We start from the raw sequence: 21,633 nt of genomic DNA on the forward strand, positions 1-21,633 counted from the left end.
ATTGTGAGGAATGTAAGTGCTCCTTGCATGTTTTTATTTCAAAACAATCACATCTGATCTTTTGGGAGCAGAAACAGGGGATAACAAAGTTGCTTTGTTTCCAGTTCTCTTTCATCCTGAAGTCTGTCCTGAAGGATGCTTCTTATAGAAAGGGGAAAATAAGCAGAAAGCTCTTTTCCCTTTTCTGTGTCTGGTTAAATGCCCTTTACACACAGAAGGAGGAGTATGAGCAGAGTGTGTAATTGTGCAGGTGCTGACAGTCTTAGATATCAAACTATTTTGTCCACAGCCCTTTCTTTTCAATCAGACTACTCTGGTGATTTACTGCTGACTAGAAAAAACCAAAACCACCACTATTTGAATATTTAAATAATTAAATATTTAATCCTTCAGAACTCCGGACGTTTTCCTGATCACTGTTTTATTCCCTAACCTTGAGGTTGGTGAATTCCACTCTAGTGGACGGTGGAAAGAAGACTAGATAAAAGGTCAGGCACAACCTAACCCCATCTTCAAATGTTACAACAGTGAAATCCCAAAACTGTGTGGTTATTTGGTACAAACTAGAGTTTTTTTTTACACTATTCAACATTTATATCTTCATGTTCTGCACTCAAGATCCTATTCACTGCTTGTGAGAAAAGTCTATCTGTAGAAAGCTGAAAGGGAAGAGTTTACATCTCCTTACACAAGGCTACACTGCATAAGGCCAAAACAAATGATTGGGAAAGTTTTTGCTGTTATTTTACAACAATTTTGAATTTTTTCAGTTTAGTCATCTCAAATGGCCAAGCTGCTTTCTCTCAGCTGGAGAGAATGGTGTCTTAGTTTTATCTATTTCTCTATTTCTAGCTCCATGGAGCCCAGCTGGTCAGTGATGTAGAGGGTGTCACCCCTCCTGTCCTTCCTAAAAGAGTTGATATTCCTCCATCCTCAGGCTCCAGTCACAGGAGCCATCCCACCACCTCTGGGTGATGCCAACCACATCCCAGCCCATCCCAACCTCAGCAGCTCCTCTTGTTTCTTTCCAGGCTTGGTGCACTGGCACTGAGGCCTTTGAGATGTCATTCATTCTGGAGATGTCACTCAGTCTGGAGAGGAGAAGGCTCTGAGGAGACTTTATTGTAGCCTTTCATTATCTGAAGGGGGCCTACAAGAAAGCTGCTGAGGGACTTTTGAAAAAATCTTTGGGGCTTTGGGGGTTAAAAGCAGCTCCAGCCCCAGGGATGAGTTGTGAGGCAGCAGGAAGGGCTGTGCAGAACCTCTCCACAGTCACACAGTGTTTGCTGGCAGCTCAGCAGCTTCCCTGCAAGCTGCTGCTGGCCTGGGTGATCTTGAGGGGAAAAAAAGAAAAGGGAGCAAACATACGTTTTGGCCTCTTAGCTTCAACTGGTAATATTTTTGTTGGTTTGGTTTTTCTTTTAGTCCCCCACCACATATTCAGTGAGAAAAATGGATGTTTTTTCAAGGCAATCCTGGAGCCTCGAGAGCAGGAGATGTTTGCCCACTCGACGTGAATGGCACCTTCTGCCAAGCCCTCCAGGAGCCCGTGGGCAGGTAAGGGCTGGGCTGGAAGGTGCCCTGGGCAGGGTTTCCCTAGAGAAAGCTGGAGGGTGCCCACTGCCTGCACCCTGGGATGGGCATTCCCCTCCTGCTGGTTTCCTCCACAAACTTGGGGGGGTTCTGATTGATCAGCTTCAATATCCACTGGGCTGAGATGGGAACTGCTGGGTGCTCCGAGGTCACTGCTCACTGTTCCTGACCCCCAGCACTGGGGGGAACCCTGGATCTGTGCAGCTCACAGCAAAGTCAGGAGTTGCACCTGGAATACTGCGTAGAGCTTTGGAGCCCCCAGCCCAGGAAAGGTCCAGACCTGTGGGAGAGGGTCCAGGGAAGGGCCACAAAGATGACCAGGGGGCTGGAGCACCTCTGCTACAAAGATGGGCTGAGAGAGTTGGGGCTGTTCAGCCTGGAGAAGAGAAGGCTCTGGGGGGGCCTTAGAGAACCTTCCAGTCCATGAAGGGGCTACAGGAAAGCTGGGGAGGGGCTTTTCACCGGAGAGAGAAGTGACAGGACAAGGGGTAATGGTTTTAAACTGAAGGGGGATAGATTTAGGTTAGATATTAGGAAAACATTCTTCATCATGAGAGTGGCAGGATACTGGAATAGGTTGCCTGAAGAAGTTGTTGATGCCCTTCCCAGGAAGTGTTCAAGGCCAGGTTGGATGAGGCTTTGTGACACCTGGTCTAGTGGGAGATGTCCCTGCCCATGCAGGGGGTTGGATCTTGATGATCTTTAAGGTCCCTTCCAACCCAAGCCATTGTGTGATTCTCTACCTCCTTAGAAGCTGTGTCCTGACTTCTCTGCGATACCTGAAAAAGCTTGGGTTTTGTTATGGGCAGCTCAGCAGACAGCAGTGAGACTCAGTGCCTGAGGCAAGTTGCTGCTTTTAAATTCTCTCCTGGCTGATGCCCCAGCAGTGGGGTGTGGTTGGTTGTCCCTGCCCATGCAAGGGCATTTTTTTATGTTGTCCAGTTCCTATCTGAGATCTCTAATTCTGCACATCAGAAGCTTTCTCTGTGCATGGTGGTCACGGGCTCTGATCTCTTCCAGACTGTCCTGGGAGGCTGCCTGCTCCTAAAGCAGATAACACACTTGCAACCACCACAGGGAAAAAGGGAACTCTCCTGGCCCACCAGTTGTACCTGCCCAGTGTCCAGGCCCAGCTTTACTCTGGGAGGTAACTGTGCCTCCTCACTCCCCTCAGCAGCCAAGGCAGAAGCCCAGAGATGCCACTGTTACTGTCTCTCTTCCCAGCCGTCTCTCAGCATCTTCCCCTCTGCTTCTGGGAGCATGCCTTTTATTTTGCCCTTCAGCCCCGCCCATTTCCGGCTGGGGCAGGCCCTAATTATTGGGCACAGCTGGGCCCAAGCTCCCAGTTCATTATCGGCGAAACCTGGTGACTTGTGGTTCTCACTACATGCCACCCTCAAGAATTCTTTTCATTTGGGAAGAATGCCCCCTCTCTCTCAGCAATAGTCTTCATCCCAGCTGCTAACCAAAGACCGCTGTCTCTGGAAGACAGAAAAGGATTCATCAAAGAAGTGAGGAGGATGCCTCCCCTCCAGCCCTCCCCTCCCATCACCTCTTTCCTGCGCACTGTCCCCTGAACAGTGACAACAGGACCTGTAGGTCTGGCCACGACAAGGGCAAGTTCCAATCCCCTACAGTGCCAGACCTACAAGATGCTGCCACGGCCCCGAGCTGCTCTCAGCCCTGACCCTCACCCATGGACACCATGTCCTGGCAGGAATGCAGATCTGCCTGTCCCCAGGGGCTGCCCTGGGCATCTGTACTCTTGGCTCATCCCCATGGCTCTCTGCTACCAGAGCTCCGCTGCTCTTCTTGGGGAGGGGGTGTGGGAGCTCATGGACCCTGACAGCCTTGTGGGGACTCTTCCCATCTCCCTGCCTCTACACAACAGCAGCCCTTGAGGTGCCCTTCCAGAGACTGCTTTGCACATCACCTTTTCATCTTTACCCATCAGGAGAACTGCTTTGCTATTGGGCACACAACAGGATCTACAGGCAGGACCTGCACCTCACCACCTTCTCCCCACAGCAGCTGCACTACACCTCCATCTGTCAGCCAACTTCCACAGAAAGCCAAGGGACACAATTCCTGAGAATATTTCATCAGATTTCCCACCCAGCAGGCCAGTATCTAACAATGGAAACAGATGCCCCCACTGAACCAAAGGCAAAGAGCTGATTTTGATTCCCATCTTGTTTTCCCTCTTGCTGTTCTCTCAGCCAAACCAGACAAGAGCTGGCAGCTGCTCTGAATTTCTACTTATATTTTTTCCCCTGCAGAAAAGGAGAAAAGGGAAAGACTGCTCCTTGGAAACTGAGCCCTCGTATTACCAATTTCTCTAGAGCAGCACTGACCTCTCCTGCTCCTTTGTGGACATTCAGCCAGGATGAGCCAGGGTGTTTGAAAGGGACATTCCTAAGTTGTTTGTGGAAAAGGAGAAGCAGTTCATGTGTATCTTTTAAAAATTTTGTAATGTAAAGGAACAGTGCCCTAACTTCTCCCTTTTTTTTCTTCTACTGATAGGTCTATATCCCCAGAGTCATCAGATGTCCAACAGCAGCTCCATCAGGCAGTTCCTCCTCCTGGCATTTGCAGACAGGCGGGAGCTGCAGCTCTTGCACTTCTGGCTCTTCCTGGGCATCTACCTGGCTGCCCTCCTGGGCAACGGCCTCATCATCACCACCATCGCCGGTGACCACCACCTCCACACCCCCATGTACTTCTTCCTCCTCAACCTCTCCCTCCTCGACCTGGAATGCATCTCCACCACTCTGCCCAAAGCCATGGCCAATTCCCTCTGGGACAACACAGACATCTCCTACAAACGGATGTGCTGCACAGCTCTTTCTCTTTTTATTCTTCATTGTTGCAGAATGCTCTCTTCTGACCATCATGTCCTACGACTGCTACATGGCCATCTGCAAACCCCTGAAACAGCCAATACATTTTCCCTGCCCCTCTGCCAGGGCAATGCCCTGAACCAGTTCTTCTATGAAATCCCCCAGATCCTCAAGCTCTCCTGCTCACACTCCTACCTCAGGGAAATTGGGCTTATTGTGGTTTACCATTTGTGTGTTTTGTTTTCATCGTGGGACTCCTGAGAAGTCACCTCAGAAATCTTCTGGGCATCAGCTGGAGCTGTGAGCAGCCCTGAGCAATTCATCCCTCTGTCACCAGCACCAGGAGCCTGCCTTGTGCTCCCTGTCTCCTGCCAGCCACAGCTTCTGCCAGCACCTGGGAGCTCCCCCGGCAGGCTGAGAGCAGCCCCTGGCAGGCAGGCAGCAGAGTCCCTGCCCCAGCACACAGCCCCTGGGCTGCAGGACCCTGCTCTGAAGGACAGCCCTGGGCACCCCTGCCTGCACACACCCCCTCACTCCTCTTCACAATTCCCCTTTCACCTCCGTTCACCTCCTTCCCCCTTCCAGCTCCCAGCAGCTCTGGCTCTGCAGCTTTAGGAGATGCCTCCAGCAACTGCACCAGCTTCACTGCCCTGCACCAGACACTCACCATGGCAGAAGCTGGGAAGGTTCTCCTCCACTCAGCTGGCACTCATCCCCTCCATCTTCACCCCCTTGAAGCTCTCTCTGCCTTGCTCATCTCCCCCAGATACCCTGGCAGTGCCCTCAGCCCTGCTGCGCTCTGCAGAGGAGCTGCTCCTGCCCAGAGCTGTCTCTCTGCAGCACTGCCCACTTGCCAGCAGCTCCCTCCATCCCAGGAGCCCAGCTCACAGCTGCCAGGAGCCCTCTGGGGGGTTGATGCTGAGCCCATGACAATTGCTCAAGAGGCAAGGAGAGGAAGCTGCAGAAGCTTCTTTCTCCACAAGAAAGTCCAAGGCATGGTCCAAAGTTTCCAAAGTTTCTTGGCGTGTGCCTGGGTCCCCCTGAGGGACAGCCCTGAGAAAGTGTCCCCCTGCAGGGTGTGGTGGAGCAGGAGGCAGGAGGCAGTGATGGCAGGTGGGGAAAAGGAAGGTGCAGGTGGCTCTGGTGCTGAGGAAGCCTGGCTGTGTGTCAGGACTGCAAAGGGCCCAGCCCTGAGCCCATTCCCCAAAGGTGCCAGCCCTGAGCCCCAGCCCCTGGCAAGGGAGGGAGATCCTGTCCCTCCCTCAGCCCTCAGGGCTCTCCTGGCAGCACTGGCATGTGGAGATGGACAATGCCAAGGGCAGGGCTATGGCATGGAACCTCCCAGCTTCCTGCACATGGACAAGGAGGCCCTGAGCCCCAGTGCTGCTGGAAGCTCCACTTGTCTCCCCATGGCCATCAGGGACAGAGACAAGAGCCATCAGCAAAGGCATGGAGAGCTTGGCTCTGCCAAGTGTGCCTCCAGCTCTTCCACAGCTTTTCCCTCTCTCATCTCCAGCACAGTCTGTCCTGGGCTGTCCCATCCCCTGTGCCTCTTGCCCTGCAGGCTCTGCTCCTTCACTCGCCTGCCCCACCTCACTGTCCCCTTCCTCTCCTGACATCTCCGTGTCCTCCCTGCCTCTGCCTTGGCACACAGAGCCTTGGGCTGATCCAGGCTCCTTCTGGGGGATGTGGTGTTCCCCAGCATGGCCCTTGCAGTGACAGTTCTTTCTTCTGCTCTCCACTCCAGGCACCCCCAGCTGCCCTTTGGGCCATTCTTTCTTGCCCAAGCTTTTTCCCAGTGTGAAGAAAAGCTCCACCATGCCCAAACCCACCCTTCAGGCACTCCCAGGATCCTCCTGTACTGCCCACAGTCTCCACAGCACTGAGCCATGACCCATCAACCTCTGCAGACTGGGCATCGCTTGGGGTCTCCAAACCCCATCTTGGGAGAGCTCTGGGAATTCTCCATGGCAACTGAGATGGCTGAAGGTCATATCATCATAGAATTACAGAATCACTGAATTTTTTTGTCTGGAAGAGACCTCCCATGCTCATCCAACAACCCCTCTGCAGTAATCAGGGACATCCTCAACTAGATCAGGTTGCTCACAGCCACCTCAAGCCTGATCTGGGATATTTCCAGGGATGAGACCTCAACCACCTCACTGGTCAACATGTGCCATTTTTTCCACTACTCTCATGATGAAGAACTTTTCCCTAGCATCCAATTCAAATACACTCTAACTTGCACCCATTGCCTTTCATCCTATCTGTCCAGGCCCTTGCAAGCAGTCCCTGCTCAGCCTTCCACTAGGAATCCTACAGGTACCGGAATCTCCATTGTGCTACAGTCAGTACCACACAGGAGGATTAAAGAGGGGAAGGAGAAAACTTTTGTTGACACTGAGGGGATTCCACATCTCTGCAGTGGTAGGTGTAGCTCTCAATACTGAGTAGGAAAGGGGAAGTCTGCCTTACAGAATATTCTGAGTGTGCAAACAGAAAGAAGGTTCTCAGGCGCAGCCAACATTGATTTACTAAGGAGAAATCTTGCTTGGCTAACCTGATATCCTTCTACAAAGGGATGACCAAATGGGCAGATGAAGGGAGAGCAGTGGATGTCATATACCTTGACTTCAGTAAAGCTTTAGACACTGTCTCCCATAACATCCTTGTAAGAAAACTCAAGAAATGAGGAACAGATGATTGGACTGTCAGGTGGATTGGTAACTGGCTCAACAACAGAGTTCAGAGGGTTGTGATGAGTGGCACAGAGTCAAGTAGGAGGCCTGTGGCAAGTGGTGTTCCCCAGGGATCAGTACTAGGTCCAGTTTTCTTCACCATGAGGGTAGTGAGAGCCTGGTGCAGGTGGTGGAAGCCCCATCCCTGGAAGTTTTTAAGGCCAGACTGGATGGGGCTCTGAGCAACCTGATCTAGTGGGAGGTGTCCCTGCCCATGGCAGGGGAGTTGGATAGATAAAACTGGGCTTACTAGAGAGGAGCCTGGAAGCGGCACGTCAGTACCCACTGCTCAGCTTGGGGAGGGGGGCTTTAAACTGAAGGACCTGCAGGGAGGGATCCAAGATGGAAGTGATCACCCCACCATCACCACTGCAACTGATCGGGCATGAAACCAGGCCAGCCAGAGGAGTGTAAAATGTTCCTTGGCTGTCTCCTTAAATAGGAACCAACTCAGCCTCCTGAACTGTATGGATACAAACACAAGCAGCCTGGGAAATCAAGAGGAAGAACTGGAGCTCCATGCCCAGTCAGGTAGTTATGGTATCATAGGAACAACAACTGAAACATGGTGGGAAGGGTCACAGGACTGGAGGATCATGACAGAAGGCTATGAGCTGTTCTGTAAAGACACAGAAAAGAGAAAAGCCTCAGAATCAGCTCCTCAAACACCCAGAGCTTTTGCCAGCTGTGCTGCTCGAGCATTTCAAGCACACCCAATCCAAACACAGCTCTCACAGGAGCCACAGTGCCTCTGCCATCAACATCTTCAAGCAGGGGAGAGGAACCCCTCTGAGAGCTGCAGGGCAGAGGAGACGGGCAGCTGGGAGCAGTCCCCGAGGGGAGAGCAGTGCTGGAGCAGAGACACCTTCCCCTCTGGGGAAAGGAGAGAGGAGAAGGGAGAGAGACTGAGGGGCTGGAAACTCAACTGCACAGCTGGCATGGAACAGCCCTGCTGGAAAGGAAAAGAAGGAAAAAAGAAGGAAACCTAAACACGGAGGGACAAAAGCCATCTCACCTTCCTGACCCTTGCCCCAGCCATGCTCACCTTGCTCAAACGTGGCTTTTTTCTAAAATTTAAAGTATTTCAGTTAGTAACTGATGTCACCCTGGTACAGAGTGCTCCTCCATGGGCTGCAGATCCACATCTGCCCCTCTGTGCTCCTCCATGGGCTGCAGGGGACAGCTGCCCTCTCCCCACAGCCTGCAGGGGAACTTCTGGTCTGGCCCTTCCTTCAGGCACTGACCTTGGAGTCTTGTGGAGGGCTGGCAGCAGGCTTCAACCTCCTTCTCCATGGACATCTTGGGCATTTTCTGCCACAGACATTCCATGGTCACCCAGGGCAGCTGCTGACTCCTGAGGGAGGTGCTCTCCCAGATATGGGCATCCCAGGTCTCCGCACCCCTTATATACTCCCAGGGTCACCATGGAGACCCCCATGACCATGTCCAGGCACCAGGCCCTACATCACAAAGCCCTGTTGGTGGCTGTGGAGACTCCCAGGCCTGGAACTGGCTGGGACTGTGTCACAGAACAATGGAATCATGGAATGGTTTTGGCTTGGAAGGGTTAAAGATCATCTAGTTCCAATCCAACCCATTCCATGATTCCATGATCCCACTCAACTGAAGCCAACCCTGCCCCTGCCCCCATGGAACTCACTTCTTAATCCCATCCACAGCATCAGCCTCAGTCAGAGCTGGTGGACAGACAGATGAGTATCAGACAGCTGTGTACCCGGGTGGTCAAGAAGGCCACCAACATCCTGGCTTGTATCAGGAATAGCATGGCAAGCAGGAATAGGGAAATGATTGTGCCCATGCATAAAGACAGGAAACAGTGTTGTCACAAGTTCTGGACACTGAGGCACCATCACTGCTTGCCAGGAGGACTTTGGATCCCTGATGGCACTGTGACCCTCATCATCTCGTGAACTTCCCACCCACCCCATCACCCACCTCTTCAATCCAGACGTCACCAGTCTGGCTACAACAGGACAATGGTAGAGCATGGCAAAGGGCTTGCTAAAGGCCAGGTGCACCCCATGCCTTTCTGTCCCCTGCCCACTCTGCTTCAGCAATCCCTTCTTTGTCCTTCACCTGCCTGGAACATTTCTCATTTCCATGGTTTTCCTTTTCTCCCAGTCCCAGGGTCAACAAGTATCTGTGTGTGCTGAGGGGGAGAGGCTGTGGTGTCTGCAGCAGGAGCAGCAGCAGCATTGGCTTTCTCAACAGCAGCAGTGTCTGTGGGCAGCAGCTGCAACGAAAGCAAAAGTACAAGGCTGAAAATTACCTTTATCCTGCCCCAAACCAGGACACACCTGGTTTGGGTTTTAGCCGTACCTTACACTAAGCAGAGGTCTGCAGAAATAAAATGATATCCTCTTAACTTCAGAATGACAGTGTGGTATGGTGTGACATAAAGAGATATTCCATAGATACAGGAAACACAAACTAGCAAATAGACTGGAAAACCTGCTGATGAGGTCCTTTGTTCCAGCTGCTGACCACCAAGGGATGGATGCTCTCTGCTTGGCTGTGGGACCCACTGGATTTCTCTGCAGGGACCAAATGCTTCCACCAAAAGTATTCAGGAGTGAATTCTTTTCTCCATAAGAGACCTTAATGGCAAAGCTCTCTGTGCCTTAGAGCTTACTGCCTGTTTCTTGAAGAGCTGCTCTCTCTGGGGATATCCAAATTCCTCTTTCTGTCTGACAAATAGGAAAGTCCTGTCCCCCTCTGCAGGATGTGTCTGTCGGGTGCTGGTCAGGCTGCAGAAGTCATTCTGGGCAGAGGCAGCACAAGTTTTGACTGGATCCCCAAAGGGAGATGGTAAGATGAGTGTTTGCTGCTGTGAGTTGTGTCTGAAGGAAAGGGAGCAGATCAGAGGGCTCGGTGTGGAGCCACGTGTGACAGCTCTAGAGCAGAGCTGCCATGAAGCCTCTTTTAGAATGAGGCTCTGAAACTTGAGTGGCATCAGGAAGCACTGGGAAGAAATACACTGTCCATGTGCTTTCCTTAGGAAAATGAACCCTCTGGCCCACAGCATGGAACTGGAGCTGAGCTCTGGCACTCCAAACTGAGCCATGCCAGACACACAGCAAAGGACATGAGCACAGTGCTCGTGCCCAAGTGATTTCTGGAGCAGTCTTTCTACTTCCAAGGCCCTTTCTGCACTCTTGAAAAGCAGGCTATGGTTTTTGCTTCAGAAATATGGGGTCTTTTTCTATTCCATTTCATAAAGCAGGTGTGCAGAAAATGGAAAAGGGTAAAGAGGAGCACATTTATTAACAGCAAGAAATAAGGGTGAGAGACTGATGAAAATTTTAAAACCAAAATCCAAATCAATTTATTGACAAAAATTACAAAAAAGGAGAGGGTGGGGAGGGCAGGGGAGGGAAAAAAAGAAAAGGGATGGGAATGGAGGGGAAAGAGGGAGGGAAAGGGGAGGGGAAAGAAGGAAGGTAAGTGGGGGAATGAGACGGGAAGGGGAAAAAGGAAAGAGGGAGGGAAAAGGGGAAGAAAGGGGAAAAAGAAAAGGGAAGCAGAAAGGAGAATAAGAAAAAAGGAGAGAGAAAGGGTGTAGAGAAGGAGAAAAGAGGAAAGGGGAAAGGGGAAAAGGGGGAAAGAGCAGAAGTGGAAAAGGTGAAAAGGGGAAAAGGAAGGAAGGGCGAAAGGGGAAAAGAGGGAGAGGGGAAAAGAGGGAGACGGGAAGAGGGGGGAAGGGGAGAAGGGGAGAGGGGGAGAGGGGGAGAGGGGGAGTGGGAGAGTGCGGAAGTAGGGGAGAGGGGGAGAGGGGGAGGGGGGGAGGGGGAGGGAAAGGGGGAGGGGGAGGGAAAGGGGGAGAGGAGGGAAAGGGGGAGGAGTGGAGAGGAGGGAAAGGGGGAAGGGAAAGGAAAGAGGAGGATGGGGAATGGGGGCCTACGCATCAAAAAAAACACCAGGGAAGGGCAACAGGGCTGTCATCCATCCAACAGACTAGGAACATTTATTCAGACTGACAGAAGCATATTTTCATGTCTTCTGATCCATCACAAGATACGGAATAAGCTCCCAAAGATGTAGTTTAAAGTTCATCAGTTCCTGGGGAGAAAAGAGACAAGATTCCTGGTGTTACTTTTACAGGAGAGAGGGGCAAAGAGGTCGCTGTCAGAACATTACGGCTACGAAGCCAGAGCTGAACACTCTCTGTGGTTAAAAGCAGACAGCAACAGAAGGAAATTGGCTCAGGGGCTTCCTGCTTTGAAACAGCACCAGTCACTCCAAAGCTGTGACTCTGGAGTAATCATCACAAAAATAAGTGCAATTCCTCCTGGGACATCAGGCCTCACATCACAGAACATGTTTGATGCCATGGATGACAAACATTCAACTCCCCTGACAGTTGCCTGAACACTACTGAGTGGTCTTTCCCTAAAGAAAGGATAACTTTTGTCACTGATTAGCCTCTTCTTGCCTATTCAAAAAAGACTGCAACAGAGGAGCTACAAACACAAGCAATGAGCAAGGGAAAGCAAAGACCAAGAACTGACAGCAGAGGGTGTGTGTTATTGGTCAGTGCTGGAGGCAATCACTGGACACGGGAGGAGAAGTGATGGCTGAAGTCTGAAACTCTGTGTAGGGCTCCTTTTATGCTTGTGATTGAGGATAAACTCCAGTGAAAGGTGACTTCAGAATAAGCCAAGTTTATCTGTGTGGAGGAAATGGGTAAGATTCCTTTCTGCTTGGTTTGGGGTTTTTTTTCAGGCAGCTGCTTAAAGCTCTACAAAGCATTTTATAATAAGAAAATTTCCATGTTCAAGTAAGTGTAAAGATAGCGGAAAAACCCCCTGTGCTTAGCACAGGAACTAAACAGCTTTCAAGATGTTGTTTTCAAGAGGTAGGAGCAGTCATCTTTTTACTTACTCTAACATGACACATTACCATGTCCAGCTTCTTCAGAGACAAATTCATCCAGTTCCCGCCTGTACTAGAATTATTCAGAAAACACACCATTAACATTGTGCAATATTAAACTTCTAAAACCTTCTTCCAATCCACACAAAACCAGGCAAAAACTTCAAGGGCCAAAGAAGTGAGGCCATAAACCAGCAGAGTGGAGGGAAGGGCCCTCTCTGCAGGACTAAAGGGAGAGCAGTGACCAAATTCACAGCTCCTCCAGGAGAACTCCATAAAAAACCAAATGCCTCCTACACACAGTGGATCTTCTACACTGAAGTATGAAGTGAGATTTGTGGTAGATTTTTTTATTATAGTCATACATCCTAGGTAAGAAAATTTCATTTAAAGCTTAGCTGGGAACATCCTATGGCATCATCTTTGGTTTCTGGGCACTCTTGGAAAACAGCCCTCAAAACCCAAACTTTTCACCCCTAGCACACCTAGATGTTGTGTTGGGATGAGGAGGAGTTACACCATGAGTAATCCCTGCAAATGAGTTGTAAGTTTAGGCTAAAAAGCACAACCTTGCATACAGATGCTCTTCAGCAGTAGCTGAGGATGGGATTTCAAAATGTTTACCTTGGCTGCAGAAGAGGAAATCCTGTTCATCAATGGTTCTGCTCCTCTGGGTGAACTGGGGATGCTTCCTACTGGACTTGGACTTCTGTTCAGAACCAGACTGGTGCCAGGTGAGTTGAATGGTGAACTGGATTTGCAGCCACTGATGGGAAGTGTGTTCTTTTATCTTCCACGAAGTTTTCTGTAGGCTTTTCCTATTTTTTTTTCCATCAGATCTGAAATATTCAGACACAAAGAATTATCTCTGGCAGGAACCAGGAACAGTAGAGGGGATTAGGAACAACCAAACCCGACAGTCCCTCCTTTCCTCCAGCCACCCACCCAACTACCATCTCCCAAAGAAACCTTTTTTTTTGGCACTAGGAATACAACGTTTTTCTCAGGGTAAAAGCATTGACAGCACTCCTGGAATTCTTCCCCCTCTTCCCTCATAAAGAAACTGAAAAATGAAGAATAAGGTGGTTATATCTGACACATGCAGGTATTCACCTCACTCAAACACTCCGGGGTTGAGAGGAAGAAAGAAATGGAATTTTAAAGCACTGTGCACATCACTATTCACAGACAAACAGGGTCTAATTACTCAACAGGACTAGTTCCTGTTTTCCAGAAAATAAAAATTAACAAAATGGGTACAGCAACTTTTAAATCTTTGCTCCGCCTGGGACTGGTGGAATTTGCAGAAAAGAACTTTAACATTCCAATCAGTCTTCTGACCAGTTAATTAGCCCAACACAGCCACACAGAAGAAATGTAAATATTGCTGCGCATCACAAAATAGAGAAGAGAAAGCCTAGAAAGGCTGAAATTGACTTTTTTGACGAACAGGCAGGTCCCAAAAGACAGAATGCAGAAATGAACAGCAAAACACTGCTCAGAGCCTTCAACACTGCAAAAAGTGTGTCCTTTACCTCCCTTTTTTTACTTTTTCAGCCTCATAGTTTAAGACTTCTTCTCTTAAACCAGCACACTTGGCCTTTAATTCCTCGTTCATCTTTTCCAGCATGGAAACTTGCTTTTCAGCAGAGTTTGTGGAAAATGTCATTAAAGCATCCCTGTGCAGCAGCTGATGGAATAAATGGCTTTCCCTCTGGAGCTGGGCCAATGCCTCCTGTGTGGACAGAATCACAGAACCACAGAATCATTAAGGCTGGAAAGAGCCTCTAGGATCCTCGAGTCCAACTGGGAAACCAACACCACTAAACCACGTCCCTTAAGTGGGAATATAATGTGCTCCACTCTCCCCTGAGGTGTTACACAGGACCCTTCTGCCCAGCCCTGCCCCACATGCCCAACACCAACAGGATGCCTGCCCTATTCCCCTCAGAAATACCCTCAGAAAAAAATCTTTTCAAACACTTCTTAGCATGGCCCAACACACACATGTTTTGCAGAGGCAGGGAAAGCATCAAACGTCCCCAAATTCCAAGGTTTTTTTGCAAGAGCTTTCTCCCACAAAGAGGAAGACCAAGTATGTTTAATCACACACATCGTCTTCACTTCAAGACGTATTTTGTATGGGGAAAAAAAATGCATTTGACTGCATTGTTTGCAGGAACAACACAGATCAGCTGGAAATAAAGCAGCAGAACAGGAAATACCCAGCATCGTGGAAACGATTTTTCCCCACCCTAAGAAAACTGTACCCAACTTCAGACAGCAACTCCACCTTGCCCTTCAGGACTCTGCCATCACCATTAGGCCCTTTCTGTTAGTTTTCTTTACCTTATTGTATAATTTACTCGATAATTTACTCTATAATTACTCTCTATTTACTCTATAATTTTACTTAGCAGTCCTTACCCTAATTCAAAATATTTGGCTTCACATACCTGCACCCCAGAGTTGTCAGTGGCTTCCTTTAGGCCTTTTTTTTCTTTTTTTGCTGGTGATGACACAAGAAAAGTTCACCTCCAGGGAAAACCACAGGCTTCTTCCAAGGATTTTTCCAGCAATGGAGGGCAGAGTTACAGCTCAGTAGTGTGAGCAGTTTGACTTTTCTCCTTTCTTCTTCTACAGGGTGATGATGACTGCACCGTGGTGTTTTCATCAAAGCTGTTTCTCACTGGATCTTTTGGAAGACAGTGAAATTTTAGAGGTTCTCTTCTCTTTGTCAACAATCCTTGGATCTCTCAGGTGTCTTCCTCAAAGCAATCTTTGGTTTTCTTTGAGGAGAACCCTGGGGATTCTTCAGAGGACTGCAGGATGCTCTTTTTACTGTGTTGCCAAAGTGCTTCAGGAGAGGGATCTATGGGATGATCTAAAGGTCCAGCTTGCAGGTTTACCTGGAAGGTGTTTCTCACTCTACCTTTTACAAGACAGTGAAATTTAAGAGCTTCTCTTCTTTGTCAACACTTCTGGGATCTCTCTTGGGTGAGATCCCAATCTTTGGTTTTCTTTGAGGAGAACCCTGGGGATTCTTCAGAGGACTGCAGGATGCTCTTGTTAATGTGCTGCCAAAGCGCTTCAGGAGAGGGATCTGTGGGATGATCTAAAAGCCCAGCTTGAAGGTTTACCTGGAAGCTGTTTCTCACTGTACCTTTTGGAGGATGGTTCACTTTGAGCCTCCTCCCTGGGATGCCACCCCTCTTAGGTTTGGGCTTCAAGCAGAGGGTAAGTTTGCATGGCACAAGGCAGTGGTCTGTAGGACATTCTGCACCAGGCATCGCTTGGCTAGGACGGACATCGCCAACATTTCTCGGGCCCACTAAGACACAGTCAGTGAGGTGCCAGTGCTTGGATCCAGGATGCTTCCAGGTTGTTGGAAGAGAGTTTTGGGGATGGTGAGGTTCTGCTCAGCCCAAAACTCCAGCAGGAGACGTCCATTGTCGTTACAGTTTCCAACACCATGCTTGCCCAGGACTCCTTTCCAGGCTTCATAGTTCTTTCCTACTGCGGTGTTGGAGTCACCAAGGATTATGATCTTAGCATCTGCAGGAACCTTTTGGGTGAGGCAGTGCAGCTGGCTGTAGAATTTGATTTTTTTCTGCATGGTCAGCTTGGAGGATTGGGGCACACATACTGAGGAGAACAACACGGTGCTTGTTGTGGAGTGGGAGGCGTAAGGAAATGATGAGATCCCAATGAGCGGTCGGCAAATTTTCAAGTTTGGAGGCCTGGAATACCCATGAATAAAAGCATAATCCTCAGCTGTCAGCCCAGCAGTGTCTTCATGGGAAACACCAGCACTGTAATGAAGGAGAACTTTGATCAAATGAAGATTCCCACCAGCAGCAAGCAATCATGGGTGGGGTTCTGAAGGATTCAAAACATTCTATGAAATGGATCATTTGACACAGACTCTGTCATGATTTTCATTCCTGCTTGCTCTCAGAAAAAAGGTCCACAGGACCACACCCCATAACTTGTGCAAAGGAATAAAGAGAAAAAAAAGAATCTTGTTTCCCACTAATTCATTCCATTCATAGCTCTGTGCTTCTCATCCATGCCTGAGGAAAGAGAAAAGGGTGGAAATAAAGCCAGCACACTGATTTCTGGAAAAGACAATGAAGGGCCAGGCAAAATACAGACCCTTTGGGGAACAGAACTTGCCTGCACTGTTCTCCTTCCCCCCACCTCCCTGGAAAAGATATCCCAACAAGCTATCCCAAACCTCCCCCCGAGCAGGTACTACTCATCTCACTGCACATCTCTTCATACTGGGCTCCCTGGCAGCACTCACCTTCCCAAGAACTCTTTTGCAGAAAGCAGTGTTGACTGACTGCCTCCCCACCCAGGGTGCTTGAGCACAGAGTGAGCTGCACCCTGGGAGACTCTGGGAGATGATACTCAGAGGCTGGGAGCTCAACTCCACAACAGCACTGGCACTCCTGACGCAGCCACTCTCGCAACCAAGAACTTTCTGAAGTTCACAACTGGCAAGGAGGGGGAAACCAGCCTACTCCTAGAGTTTCAACAAGTTCCACTCTAACAGGTGAAATCCGGGCACTCTCACCCTACAGACCCTTCACTGCCACAGAAGCCACAGCAGGACAAATACATCAGGCCTGAAAGTGCTCTGCAGCAGTCATTCTTTCCATTGGACCAAATAGCAACTGCAACATTCTTGCAGCATTAGGGTTTCCATCACTAAGTTGGAATCAAAACCCAACACCATCAAGAGACAGAACATTGCCAGTATAAAATTCCACCCAACATTAAACAGTACTTGGCTACAAACCTTGTACCTGGCTGCAGGGAAAAGAGACTATTGATTATTAAGGAGATGAATTAGAAAGAAAAATGGCCTTCAGTTCCAAGGTCTTCTTCAGGGAGAAAGAAAAACATGTAAATGAAGCAAGTTAAAACATCAACAGTGCCAAGACTCCTGTGACACAAGAGTGCAGATGGAAAACAAAATCAGAAAAGGAACAGAAACAGACCACATGGTTTGGAACTACAAATGAACTGGAACAGCCCTGCTCATGGATTCTCTTCAGCAGTAGTAGAGAACAGGATTTCAAAATGCTTACCCATGCCTGCCTCATATGCTGCAACCCTGTTTCTTCTTCTTCTAATGCACTTCTCATGGAGTGCAGTATTGGCTTTCTGTAGTTCATTAAGACAGAGGGAGGGTTAAAGGAACCTTCCTCACAAATACGCCACCTTGGGTTTACAGATATAATGCTGACCAGATGTAGAAGAGGAAGTTTTGGAGGAAAACACACAAGAAAAAAGTCATCCCTTAAAACACTCCAAAAAGCATGTACCCACCTTTTCAGTTTGTTTTGTAGGCATCTTCTCTTTTTCACTTCCTCCAGATACAGCTTTTCATATTTTTGATTTAGAGCAATGCTCTCCCTCAGGGTCTCCTTTCACTGTCCAATTCCCTTTCAAGGTCTCCAATGCTGCAGAGCAGCAGCTTTCTCTCTGAATTCATCGTTGTCATGGGCTCTGCTCTGTTCCAGTCTGTCCTGGGAAGCTGCCTGCTCCTGAAGCAGGTAACACACTTTTACCCACCACAAAGAAAAAGGGAACTCTCCCACCCCTCAGCTGAACCTGCCCAGTGGCAAGGGCACAGATTTCCTCCCTGAGGCACCCGAGCCTCCTCACTCCCCTCAGCAACCCAGGCAGAACCCCAGAGCTACCACGGGCAAGAATTCTTCTCCCTCAGAAAGAATCCCCCCCTCTCAGCACTGTTATTCATCAAAGCTGCTAAAGAAGGAACACTGTCTCTGTAGGAGAGGGCAGAGAGAAAAGGGTTCCTCAAGGAAGGAGTCCCCCACCCTGCCACTTTGGTGGCTTCTGTTCTCAGAACTGATGGGTGATGTTTCTCACCTCTGCATGCAGCTGCTGTTTGGGCTTCTCCAGTTGTTCCTCCCCAGGATTCACACCTCTGTTCACTGAGCCTGAGTTTGGTTTTCTCCCTGCACGCCTGCCTCAGGCTCTGCCTCCAGCTTCCAAAAAAGGTCATCAAGCTGTAGACGGAGACACAAAACAAACAAACAAACAGAAAAGAAAAGGAACTCAGCAGGATGTAAGAGAAGTCAATCTGTGAAAAATTGGTAAAGGGCACCAGGACTGTATTTGTCATCTGCTGACTCAGTACCAAAATCAGAGTGAAACCAAGGGCTTCCTTTTAAAAAGGAACAGCTGTCACATCATTTCTGATAGGATTCCTCAGGTTCCCAGCCCTTCTCAGTTCTCCTGCAGCAGGTCAGACACCAAGAGGCACCAAACTGGCAGCATTTCACCCACAGGCCTACCTGGAAAAGCACTGGGACTATTCTGCTGGGAGATGCTCGTGTGCCCATGGGAAGTCAAACACACCCATACCTGCCCACCCACCTTCTGGTTTCAGCACAAACACCACGTCCCATGCTTTAGAGGAATTTTTGCACACTGTCAGCACAGTCAAGCTTCATTATGGAACTGACAAACACACCATCTATTTTTTCTCTACACTGAGAAATTTTTAAATAGTGCTTCAGAACATGGCTTTTACTGAAGGAGGAAGATGTATTCTCCACCGCAGGTGAAAGCTGCAGTTTATTTTAAAAATGTGCAGGAAATATCAGCCTTTCCTTAGGCCCCCATGGTCAACTACAACTCTGTCCTTCTCTTCCCCCCCTCCAGAAGCAGACCTTTTCTGTATCCATTGAACATCAAACCTGATATCCTGTCAGTCATTAAAAGGAGAGGAAACTGGCATGGTGGAAACTTGAAAGAGGCTCTAACAGAAGGAAGAAACTTGACAGGAGACAATGGATATATGCTTCAGCATAGGAGGTTCCATATAAATAAGAGGAGAATTTTTTTCCCTGTGAGGGTGACAGAGCACTGGCACAGGCTGCCCAGGGAGCCTGTGGAGTCTCCTTCTCTGGAGACATTCAAACCCCACCTGGATCTGTTCCCACGTGACCTCCTGCCGGTGACCCTGCTCTCGCAGGGGGTTGGACTCTATCATCTTTTGAGGTCCCTTCCAACCCTAAACTTTCTCTGATTCTATTTAAATCTGCCTCAATGTAATGACCTTCCCTGTCATTCAAAATAACTCTTCCAAGAGAAACACAAAAACTTGACAAACTTTTGCACTAACCATGAGCCCCAGCAAAGGCAGGTGACTTTTCTTTCATGCTACTCAGCAGCAATAACCACCTCAAAAGCACTTTTGGGAACTCTGCTTCTGGGTCCCCAGGACCTAAGATGGGGACTGAGGGTGACCTTGGGCAAAGCCAGCTTCATACAGTTCTTCTGAGTGATGGTGGCGTTCCATATGGTGGCCTGGGCTGGGTCTCACTGCTCTCAGCCCTGACCCTCACCCATGGACACCATGTCCTGGCAGGAATGCAGATCTGCCTGTCCCCAGGGGCTGCCCTGGGGATCTGCACCCTTGGCTCATCCCCATGGCTCTCTGCTACTCTTCTTGGGGAGGGGGCGTGGGACTGCTCCTGCCCCTGGAGCTCATGGACCCTGACAGCCTTGTGGGGACTCTTCCCATCTCCCTGCCTCTACACAACAGCAGCCCTTGAGGTGCCCTTCCAGAGACTGCTTTGCACATCACCTTTTCATCTTTACCCATCAGGAGAACTGCTTTGCTATTGGGCACACAACAGGATCTACAGGCAGGACCTGCACCTCACCACCTTCTCCCCACAGCAGCTGCACTACACCTCCATCTGTCAGCCAACTTCCACAGAAAGCCAAGGGACACAATTCCTGAGAATATTTCATCAGATTTCCCACCCAGCAGGCCAGTATCTAACAATGGAAACAGATGCCCCCACTGAACCAAAGGCAAAGAGCTGATTTTGATTCCCATCTTGTTTTCCCTCTTGCTGTTCTCTCAGCCAAACCAGCCAAGAGCTGGCAGCTGCTCTGAATTTCTACTTATATTTTTCCTCCGCAGAAAAGAAGTGAAAGACTGCCCCTTGGAAACTGGGTCCTCATATTCCCTTATAATCTGTGTAATTATAGGAAATCTGTCCAACCTAAACAGCAAATTGGACAACAGATTTTCACACAACCCCAGACAGTGACAGACACCTTGGTTCTCTGTGTCAGTCTCGCACCACTGCACACGCTCTTCCAGCTCTTTTACTCTAGCCCTGGTCTCAGAAGATGATGACAGGAGGTCTTTACGTTTTTGGGACTTATCTCTCAGTTTTCTTTTCTTATCCCTGTAGGAACTCATGTAATAGTAATACATCTGATGCTCATATTGAAGCTGCTGCTCTTCCAGATCCCGACACTCTGAGGTGTTCCTCAGGACTCCAGACCCCTCTGCCCAGCCCTGCCCCAGATGCCCAACACCAACAGGATGCCTGCCCTATTCCCCACATGAATGCCATCAGAAAAAATCTTTTTCAAATACTTCCTGACGTGGCCAAAAAACAGAAGCAGGGATAACACCAAAAGTCACCAAATTTCAAAGTTTTTTGCATGAGCTTTCTCTTACAAAGGGGAAAACCAGGCACGTCTAATCACACACATCTGCCTGTTACAGACAAATCTCCCTCTTCCCTTCAATATGCATTTTGCATGGGGAAAAAGCATTTGACTGCTTTGTTTGTCTGCACAGCACAGCAGGAACAACACTGCTCAAAACTGAAGCAAACCAGCTGGAAACAAAGCAGCACTACAGCAAATATCCTGCATCTGGCAAGGATTTTTCCTCATCCTAAGAGGACTGTACCCAACTTTAGACAGTAACACAACTTTCCTCTGCAGGACTCTGCCATCACCATTAGTCACTTTCTGGTTACTTTTCTTGACCTTACTGTATAATCCAATTTACTCTATAATGCCACTTATCAGTCCAGACTCTAATGCAAAATATTTGGCTTCACATACCTGCACCCCAGAGCTGTCAGTGGCTTCCTTTAGGCCTCTGTTTTTGCTGGTGATGACGTATGGAAAGCAGATCCTGAGTGCTCACCTACAGTAAAAACAAGAGACTTTTACAACCAGCACGACTTAATGCTACTTATTTACTCCTAGAGTGCATCTTGATTAATGGTGAGAATAATCTTAACACAAAACATCACATCCCCTCAAATTTATGACCAGCTAGAGAGAAAATGATCAGAATACACATTTCATGTGCATCTGTGTTAAATCCTTTCTTTGGTGGCATTTAACTTTCTTATGTAAAAAAGAAAGTTTCTGATTATCAGTATGGCCACACATAATTCACTCCAGTGTCTTCAAGGTGCAGGATCTCTCTCTCTCTCAGATAAACTGTGGTCCATGCAGTAACGAGCAAGATGCTTCCAGCAATGCAAAGGGGGCCTCCTCCTCCTCCTCCTGCTCTGAGGCCTGAGGCTCCTCCACTGTTTCAGTAAAGATAGGTGTACAATATTTCTTCTGTCACTTGGTCAGTGTTCATTCAGGTCACACACAGCAACGTGCATGCAGCTTGCTGACACAAAACACTTGGTTCAGAGGGAGAACACAGCACAAAAAGCAAGAAGGGCACTTCCTTGATACACAGCACTGTTTGC

At 48.9% G+C, this 21,633-nt stretch overlaps 2 protein-coding genes across 2 annotated transcripts in view; one reads left to right on the plus strand and one right to left on the minus strand.

The window, feature by feature from the left end:
• LOC139805811 (putative ankyrin repeat domain-containing protein 20A4) overlaps window positions 1-21,633 on the minus strand; it is an 88,528-nt gene that overhangs the window by 56,762 nt on the left and 10,133 nt on the right. The window lies entirely within an intron of this gene.
• The window catches only part of LOC139805812 (ankyrin repeat domain-containing protein 7-like), a 44,184-nt gene that overhangs the window by 847 nt on the left and 21,704 nt on the right, over window positions 1-21,633 (plus strand). The window contains exons 2-3 of the mRNA XM_071764653.1: window positions 1,470-1,557; window positions 2,345-2,435. The gene's annotated coding sequence lies outside the window, so the exon portion shown is untranslated. The remainder of the gene's footprint in view (window positions 1-1,469; window positions 1,558-2,344; window positions 2,436-21,633) is intronic.

This window comes from Heliangelus exortis, chromosome 20 (assembly GCF_036169615.1).
Source record: "Heliangelus exortis chromosome 20, bHelExo1.hap1, whole genome shotgun sequence".
NCBI lineage: Eukaryota > Metazoa > Chordata > Aves > Apodiformes > Trochilidae > Heliangelus > Heliangelus exortis.